Below are 9515 nucleotides of genomic sequence, written 5' to 3' on the forward strand. Positions count from 1 at the left end.
ATGTTTCAGAAAATAAACTTCACTGGACATAAGGTAAGTCAGAACAGGTAAGAGAGATTGCAAGTCTCTGTTTGAGCACCACTGTCTTGAAGGTCCAGTCGAAGAAGCAATAATGTGTTAATGACAAGAGCACCAGATTCCTGCTGCTGCTAGCATAATATAAAAACATGCTGTAGCTCAGAATCAGAGGAGGGCTCGCATTTCTGTTTATATTGCAACAAAATTAATTGTAATTTTGTTGACACAGGAACTGGCTTTACATGAACTGCTGGAGTTCTGAATGGAAACACCTACCATCATTTGAGTTTTACCTGATGCTAAAAAAGGAGGTTCTCACTGCTTCTTAAAAAAATTCATTCCCTGGATGTGGGCGTCACTGGCAAAGCAGCTATTTATTGTCTGTTCCCAGTTACTATGAAGTGGTGAGCTTCCAGTTTGATACAACTCAGTTGCTGCCACACCACTTATGATAGCAGTTAAGAGTCACCCAAATTGATTTTAGACTGATGCAGCATATAGGCCAAACCAAGTAAAAATGGCAGGTATTCTTTTCTAAGGCATTGGTGAACCAGTTGGAATTACTATGACAGCACTATTGTCGCTTTTTATGACATCTTTTTTATTTCCGAATTTTAAAAAAATATCTATGTTAAATTCTCAAACTGCACTAGTGGATTTGTGAATGTGCTCCGTAGATTATTAATCCAGGCCTCTGGATTACTACTGCGGTAATCACTATACTACCAAACCCTGTAGAGCCAAATCCTGTAGAGCCAAATCTAAATCTTGTGTCTGGTTCCATCAAGAAGTTGGAGTGGGCAGGGTGATTATAAACAACCTTTGCAAACTAGACATGAATTTCCCAATCCCTTCATCACTTCAGTGTTACTGGATGGCTTGTCAGACATCCAGCCTGGGATGAGCTACAATTTCCAGTTAAACATTAGGAAATCCAAAGCCATGCAGACTGGATTCAACTAGACTGTTGAAAACCATAGCACCCTATTCTATCTTGAACAGAGGTACAATGACCACCTACTTCCACAACACTGCCTACCTCCATCTACCTCAGCTGCTCAAACCCTTTATCAGTACTTTTAACACCTCCAGTCTGGACTATTCCACTGCTCACCTGGCTAGCTTTCCTGTTTTCATATTCTAAACTGCATATTATCCAAAACTCTGCTGCCTCTATCCTATCTCACACAAAGGGGCACTCTGTCACTCCCATCTTTGCTACACTGGCTCCTAGTTCCTCAATGCCTAATGTTAATTCCCTTTCTCTGGTTTACACCTTTTTGTGGCTTAACCCCTGCCTCTAACCTCCTCCAGCCTTAACACCCATCAGAATTTTCCATTCCCCTGACTTGTGCATCCTCCCTTTTCCTTTTGTCCAACATTGGGAGCCTTGCCTTCAGCTATCTAGGCCCCATGTTTTGCAATTATCTCCCCAAACTCCTTCACCAATCTCACCTCCTTTAAGACCCGCCTTCCAAACCATGTCTTTGGCGAAGCTTTTGGTCACCATTCCGAATAACTCCTTGGATTTGGCATCCATTTTCATATGATTATATGAGGCTGTGAAGTGCCGTGGGAGTTTTTCTCTGTTCAAGGCTCAATATAATTACATGTTGCGGTTGCAAAGATTGTTCAGGTGCAATCCTCAGCTGCTGATTAAAAGACGGAATTTCAGACTACACTTCAACCTAGTCTTCACATGAAAACAAAGATTCAGATTTATATGTTACCTTACTACATCTACAGAAATTTCCAAAGTCCTTCATAAATAATCAGTTGCTTTGAATGCAATTTGGTATCTTTACTACGAAAGACTGATCTTATGAATGGCACAGGATAGGAAACACACCTTGTTAAAAGGAATGATCAAGTTTCCACTGACAGTAATAGAACAATTTGAAACCACACCAGCCTAGGCAAATTAACTCACTCAAAACATACATTAGTCAACTTTGAGGAAAATGAACAAACAAGCCATGTCCAAGGTCAGCTATCACTAACTCTACATAATTCTGCCATTCATCACTGCTACCACCTTTGTGATGAAATTTTAACTGAAAGAGTTACTAAGCACTTGCTGTAAGCTCATCTACCAGAAGCAGTTATTTTAGCCCCAACTTACTGGTTGGTAATGCAGCAATGAGAAAAGCAATGCTTCTTGGCCTTGACTGTAAGCAAGCCTATTCATAGCTCTTATTATGGAATAGCAGTTTGTTTTCCTAACAAATATTGAGATTGTTTGATGTAGGCTTATGGGCTTAGATCAAAAGATAATGTGTGCCAAATAAATCAAAAACTGGCATTTAAAACAAGAAACAAAAGCAACCAAGTACAAGACAGACAACCAATATACAGATATGACAAAGTACAGAGAATTGATTTGTCAAACACCAGCCATTTAAATTAGTTTCAATTCACTACAATGGTAAAATTCAATAGTAAGTGGCCCAGTTCAACAGATCAAAACTGATTTACAAAATACTGAATTAATATTTGAAGTATTTTAGGATAATGGCCCACAAGCACTATATCCTCTAGTTTCTAAAACAAACTTCTGAGTAATCATTCCTGCTGTGGTTTTGAGGCTGTGCATTGAACTATAATACTTCTAAGTTCCTGAATACCAAGGCTCAGTATCACAATCAGCCCATCCTTAAAACAACTTTTATTTATATTGCACGTTTAACATAGTCAAAGTCCCAAGGCGCTTCAAAGGAACGTCAGCAAACAAAATTTGATACTGGTTCACATAAAATGATAAGTTTGAGCAGCATCTTATAAGAGGTAAAGGTAGTGGGGCAGAGAGGTTTAGGGCAGGAACTCCAAAGCTCAGGGCATTAGGCAGCTGCAGACACAGCTGCCAACAGGAGAACGATGAGCAACAGGCCACATCTGGAAGAGGACAGAGATCTTGGGGGTTTGTAGAGCTCAAGGAAGTTAGAGATAGAGAAGGGCTAGACCATGGAGGTGGAGAAATTAGAGGATTTGGTAGACCAGGAGTTAAAGCAAGTCTGCAAATACATGGGTGATGGATGAACAGAACTTGGCACGAGTAGAGCTTTGGCTTTTATGGAGGGTGCAAAATGGGAGGCTAGCCAGGAGGGTATTAAAATAAAAACATTAGCTTGTGTGAATCACCACAAACAAACAGCTTTTTATAAACCTCCACAGAGGAGATCTTTTAACACTGTCACAGTATTTGGATCTCGGAATCTTGTGTCCCTATGCAGCAAGACTTGGACAACATTCAGGCTTGTGCAGATAAGTGGTAAGTACCATATGCACCACACAAGTACCAAGCAATAACCATCTTCCCTTGACATTCAATGGCATTACCATCTTTTTTCAGCATTACCATCAGTGTATCTCCCATTATCAACACCCTACGGGTTACCATTGACCAGAAGCTGAACTGAACCAGGCATATAAATACTGTGGCTACAAAAGCATGATTTTGTAGCCACAGTATTTATATGATCTGATCGAGGCTGGGAATTCTACAGAGAGCAACTCACCTCCTGACTCCACAAAGCCTGCCCACAAATGACAAGTCTCAAGTCAGGAGTGTGATGGAATACTTTCCACTTGTCTGGATGACTGCAGCTGCTACAACACTCAAGCTCGACACCATCCAGGACAAGGCAGCTCACTTGATTGGCACCCCATTTACCACCTTAAATATTCACTCCCTCCAACACTCATGAAGTGGCAACAGTGTGTACCATCTACAAGATGCACTGCAGCAACTCATCAAGGCTCCTTCGACAGCACCTTCCAAACCCGCGATCTCTACCACTTAGAAGGACAAGGACAGCAGATGCATGATAATACCATTATCTGCAAATTTCCCTCCAAGTCACACACCATCCTGATTTGGAGTTATACACTGTTCCTTCACTGCCACTGGGTCAAAATCCTGGAACTCCCTTTCTAATAGCACTGTGGGTGAACCTGTACCATGTAGGCTGCAGCAGCTCAACACCACCTTCTCTAGGGCAATTAGGTATGGGCAATAAATGTTGGCCTGGCCAGTGACGCCCACATCCCATGAATGAATAAAATAAAAGTTCTGTCCGCCATAGGGTTTAAGAGGTACAGGTCAAAATGTCGAGTTAAGGGCATCAATGGTAATAGACAACATTTTTTTTTGAAAGAGAGGGATGGTGATAGAAACGTGGAAGAGATTAAAAAAGCTTGGCTAAATTTGTCTGCAGAAATGGAATGCAGGGCTATCAGCTCTAAAACTGCAGTATGGGAACTAATGCAAGGTTTTGGAAGAATAGATTACATGGAGCAGTATTGTTATCAGACCAAAACTATTACTATGTTATTACATTATTATACAAGTTTGGCAACCACTATATGACAGCATATATGAAGAGGAGCCACACTATCAGTGGCAAGAATCTATTAATGGGATCTATATTACCCAACAGCTCCTAATGTTGAGTGGTTAACTTCTACTCCATGACAGAAAAATAGAGGTTCATAAGATAAGATCAGGTGGCATTAGAGCATTTCTTTAATTGCAAGTGAATTCTTAAACGTGCGCCAATTTAAGAACCTTCACACAATGTCACAGTGTTAGCACCACAGCAAAGCAATTTCCACAAGACTAATGCATCAAAAAAATTTCACAAAGAATACATCAGAGCAACTGAGGGTTTTACATCCAAATTGCAGATTCCTGACCAGCTCCAAAGTGCATTGTAGGGATCAATTCCTGGATGTCGGGACATGGCTTACCACCAATTTAAAGCTAAAATATTAAACCTGATTTTAAAAAGCAGCTATAAATAATAAGTAACTGGGAACAATTCACTCTTGGTTCACTTTGTGAAATATAAATGCACCCTCAGAAACCAGGATTTAGTTAACACACCAGAGGGGTGAAAAAAAAAATGCTGGTTAATTACAGGCTGTATATTTAAGATTTATCAGGAATATTGTATGCACATATCATATGTTGATCTGGTTTAAAAGAGGCCAATAAAGGATAAAATATATGAGTCATGCAAGAGTCACATTCTCAAGTGTCTGGAGTCCTACGTGTTCATTACTATTACGCCCATGATTACACAGCCTGATTCAATAATTTACAGACTGAATAAAGCAGCTCACATTTCTTAGTCTAATTTTTTGATCTGGAGCTATTGAGAAACAAGTATTCAAAACAAGAGAAAACAAGCAATTCTTTCCACATTGTTAATACAAATCTATTCTAGCCACATAAAAATCAAAAGAGACAAAGGCTATCTTGAAAATGTATTTTTCCACAAGTTTTTATATAATAAAATTACCCAAATGCATAGATCAAATAAAACCCATCATACGTGAAGCATACCTTTCCCAAAAAATGTATTATAAAGATAATTATGGACAACAAGCATCAAGTTTTAGAAAGATATTTCCAATATTCCACCACATACAGAAAACGTCCCAGGGTAATTTTAATGGGGAGATGGGATGAATAACAGATTTCAATACAACAGACTTCTACAGAACTGCACTGAACTCATCCATCATGAAGTAGATGCACTAGAATGATATAACAGCAAGATTACCATGCAGCAATTCAATACGCTCAAAAATACCTTCACTGGTGATAGACACTTAGGCATTTCCTTCCTGTCACTACCAAACTTGCTTGTTACATTTTTGCAAATGAATAGAGAAAAATTTTTTTTAAAGATACAAGGGCCTAAATTCCTACACTGTCCTTTCACTTCTAGATTTAAGTTCAGCCCAGACTCACTCAAGGAAATTTTTTTCCCCTGATGGTTGTGTGTCCGTGCCTGCATGTGTGTGTGTGGGGGGGGAAAGAGTGGGTCTTTCTAGTTAGTGCATGTTGTTGGGCCAGAGCAAAAAAAAATGGTATGATGTTTTGCAGAATCCAATATCTTTTGGAATATAACACGGTCCAATTGCAAAGTACAGCTGAAGTCAGCAACGGAAACATTTTCACTGCTCTAATTAAGTTTATTTAGGGATGCTACTTTCAGTTTTTACATACCCAAGTAACCAAAGGAATCCATCTAATTAGAAGTCGTCTACCATGAACTTCTGCAGTTGAACAAACACGTATCTCCAGAATCACAGCCTTTGGGTTACTCAAGCATTGGCTAAAGACATATTCAGTAAATCAGTATTAAAAATTTGAACAAACAACTACTGATATTATAAACCAAACCAGTACCCGAACCTATAAATGTTATGACATTATAAACCACCATGTCAAATTTCACAAGCCTAGAGATGCAGTATATCCTTAAAACGCAAAACTTCTATTATGGTTGTCATTATAGGGGTTTTTTTGCAAGTTACAAGCATCAGGTTGACAAGGTGGAAATCTCACCATCATCAAATCATTGCCATATCATACAACTTTCAACTAAACTCTTGGCAAAATTTGACTGGCAGAGGAATAACTTAAAAGCATTTAAATTTGCAGCGGTCAGTATGGGACGGAATGGGGTGGGGGGTGGGGGTGAGGCAACTAGTGGCTTCAATATCAACATTTACAGCACTGAGATTATGGTTCAACTCGCATGTTGCAAAAATATTACATTTCCAAATGGTCTTCCTCATGCATCTATACTGTCATCTTCAGTGCATGCTCAGGCTCAATGCTCAGTCCCTTCCTCAATAAGTAACCGATCACCAATAATACTTCTAAGCATAGAATCAGCTTCCATGCAAAGGCTAACATTCAGCTTTACCTATCCAACTCCATTTATTCCAAGGCAGCTGCTGCTACACGTTCTAGCTGCCAAACCACAAATTAGGGAAAATCTTGTGGCACACAGGGAAGAATCCCTGCCGCTGAGCCAGAAGTTCTGGGTTTGAGTTGCACCCCAAACTTGATGGCCGAGGAAGGTGTGTTCATAATGTAGCCAAACAGATTGAGTATCAACCTGTAAACCTTTGCAACACGTTCCAACAGCAGGCAGGCAGGGGAGATCCCTGGTCAGCCATGTGACTGAAAGTTGGAGCCTCTGCCATCACTATCAATAGCTCCAGACTACAACATTCATGTTAAAATTCATGTTGCCACACATCCCTACAAATTCCAAACAAGATAAATTTCATCCAGTTCAATATCAAGAAAACCAGTGTCACCTTGTTCCAAACTTGCCCATTCACTTCAAGCCTTTGATCCATTCATCTCCACAGCTGCCATTTCAGGCTTAGTCTGTAGGCCCAGTAACAAAGCATACTGCCCAATTCAAAAGTGAGCTTCCTGTTCCATATAATCTATCATCTGCACCCTCCCCTATTTTTCCCCTAAAACACAACTTTTCTTTCTCACCTCAAGACTCAACGTCTCCAATGCTCTTCTAGCTAGCCTCTACAAATAACAGCTCATTCGAAAGTTGCAGCCACGTCCTTGCCATGCAAACTCCTGAAAAACCATCACCCAAACCTTGCCAACAAATTGACTTGTGTAGCACCTGCTACGTGCAGAATTGTCACAAGGCACATTCAGGTGGAGGGATAGAAATGATCAGAGTTGGGCAGAGTCAGGTAGGAGACACAAGAAAGTTTCTGGAGATACCAAGTGGAGCAAGGCAGAAAGGAATGGATGAAATCTGGAGTGTACAGACAAAGCTCCATGCCTAGCAATTGGTTTCAAGATCCTTATTCCTTGTTTTTTAAAAATTCCCTCCATGCTATGCCCCAATATATCAGCAATCACCTCCAGTACATCCCCACAAGCAACCTTTGCTGTTCTTGTAAAACCCAACACCAGCCTTGCTTTTATTCCAATGCAGTTGCTCACTCAGCCCCTGTCAAATAAGACACTCTCATGGCATGCCTGTTTCATCACCTCCCAACTTGTTTTCTAAAGTCTCCTGAAACCTCTCAATAATCTTTTCAGTATTGCCATTTCAAATTTCTTAGCTTTCTTCCCCCTTCAGAAAATATTGTGAAGTTCCTTTTTGTATAGGAATATAAACTGTTGTTCACATCCTTCATCCTGCATTTAGTGAGTTACTGTACAACACATACAAGATATGTGAAAAAGTACCTAGGGAATTAAAAGGCAAATTTAAAAACATTAATAAAAAACTCTATGCACCTGGGAATCCAGAAATTATATAAATCCGCAACTTGTACCTTTGAATATACACCGTCTTAAATCTCTCATTTGTCATTTTTTAAATTCCAAGTGACAGCCAACAGGACGTGTTGTAGCCTTGGAGCTTACATGACCTTCCACCTGAGCATTAGCTAATCCATTTTTAGTTCTGATAAAGTTGGGAACAGAAAGCACTCAATCGGTATGTGGAGAAAACAATCGTCTGTCTCGGGGATATTTTTTTTTCCCCCCAATCGTGCCAAGCCCGCCCATTTTCTCCTTTATTCAATGTTTAATTTTGCCCTCACGAATTGTTAATCATAATTGCAGCTCAATTCAGGTCCGTTTCAATGGTGTTGCGTTTTGTCCTGATGCGGATGGAGCCCTGCACCAGGAACTCATCACAACCAAGGTCGACCACCGACTGTTTAAATGCCAAACCCCCCAACCCCCCAAACCCCTCCCCCACCCCAACCCCCACCACCCTGAATGTACAATCCAGCTGAAGCTGGTGATAAGAGGGTCTTAGGGATGGGTGAAGGGCATGAAGCATCCATACTGATGAGGGTGACAGCCCTTGTTTGCAGGGGAGGTGTGAGCCCCAGTCATGACGGCTGCAGAGGGCTGGGACGCTCCACTGGCAACGGAGTGGGGCCTAAGCGGACCGTCTCCCCCCAAGCCCGATCTCCCCCACCATGTCCGAGCCCCCAGCCCCGCGCCTCGACCGGACAGGCAGGCGGGCTCATCACACCACACCCCCCGGCCCGGGAGATGTCCTCCCCACTCGCAGCCGGCTCTCCCCGTCACGCTCAGGAGCTTTGTCCCCGAGCAGCAACTGGCCGCCGGTAACTGTGGCTGGAGGAGCCAGTGACAAGACACTTACCGCTCGCCGCCTGAGGAAGGTGCGCCCTCTCCGGCTCCGCCGCCCCTCCTCCTCCCCCCGCGCCAGAGTAGCCTCGCTCTCGCCCGAGGCTTGAGCTCGGGACCAACCGACGCGCCGGGTGTTGACGCAACCCTGAGACGTCATCCGATTGGCACCCTGCTCTGCCAATCGCGCCTCCGCCTCCCTCGCCCCAGTGAAAGCCAATCTGGGCCGTATGTGGAGGCGGGGCTAGGGTTGGCGTGTGAGGCGCGGAATGCGCAGTCGCACTGCGGCTGTTGTTGCGCCAGCTTTGGACGTTGTGCAGGGTTTGCCGGAGAGGGCGGGGCCTTTACTCAGGAGCGCCCTCTGTAGGTTGCATTGAGGAAAGATTTGGCAGGGTCAAGGATCCGGGCGCAGAAGGAGGCCCTTCGGCCCATTGTGCCAGTGTCGTCTTTTTGGTGGAGCCAAGCAACCAGTTTGAATCCCGCCTTCTCTCCCCAGAGACCTGCAATTGTTTTGCCCGTCAAGTATTTAGCCTGGTCCCTTTTGGGAGTT

General features: G+C 42.5%; 1 protein-coding gene across 3 annotated transcripts in view; it reads right to left on the reverse strand.

Moving 5' to 3' along the window:
* tmod2 (tropomodulin 2) overlaps positions 1 to 9127 on the reverse strand; it is a 66415-nt gene extending 57288 nt beyond the window's left edge. Inside the window, exon 1 of one of the 3 annotated variants that reach the window (XM_078530228.1) lies at positions 8982 to 9127. The gene's annotated coding sequence lies outside the window, so the exon portion shown is untranslated. Of the gene's footprint in view, positions 1 to 7137; positions 7159 to 8981 lie in introns of those variants that run through there. The other 2 variants (XM_078530227.1, XM_078530229.1) reach the window with 2 other exon arrangements.
* Positions 9128 to 9515: the final 388 nt, after the last annotated feature.

The sequence above is a fragment of the Cetorhinus maximus genome, chromosome 26, assembly GCF_964194155.1.
Source record: "Cetorhinus maximus chromosome 26, sCetMax3.hap1.1, whole genome shotgun sequence".
NCBI lineage: Eukaryota > Metazoa > Chordata > Chondrichthyes > Lamniformes > Cetorhinidae > Cetorhinus > Cetorhinus maximus.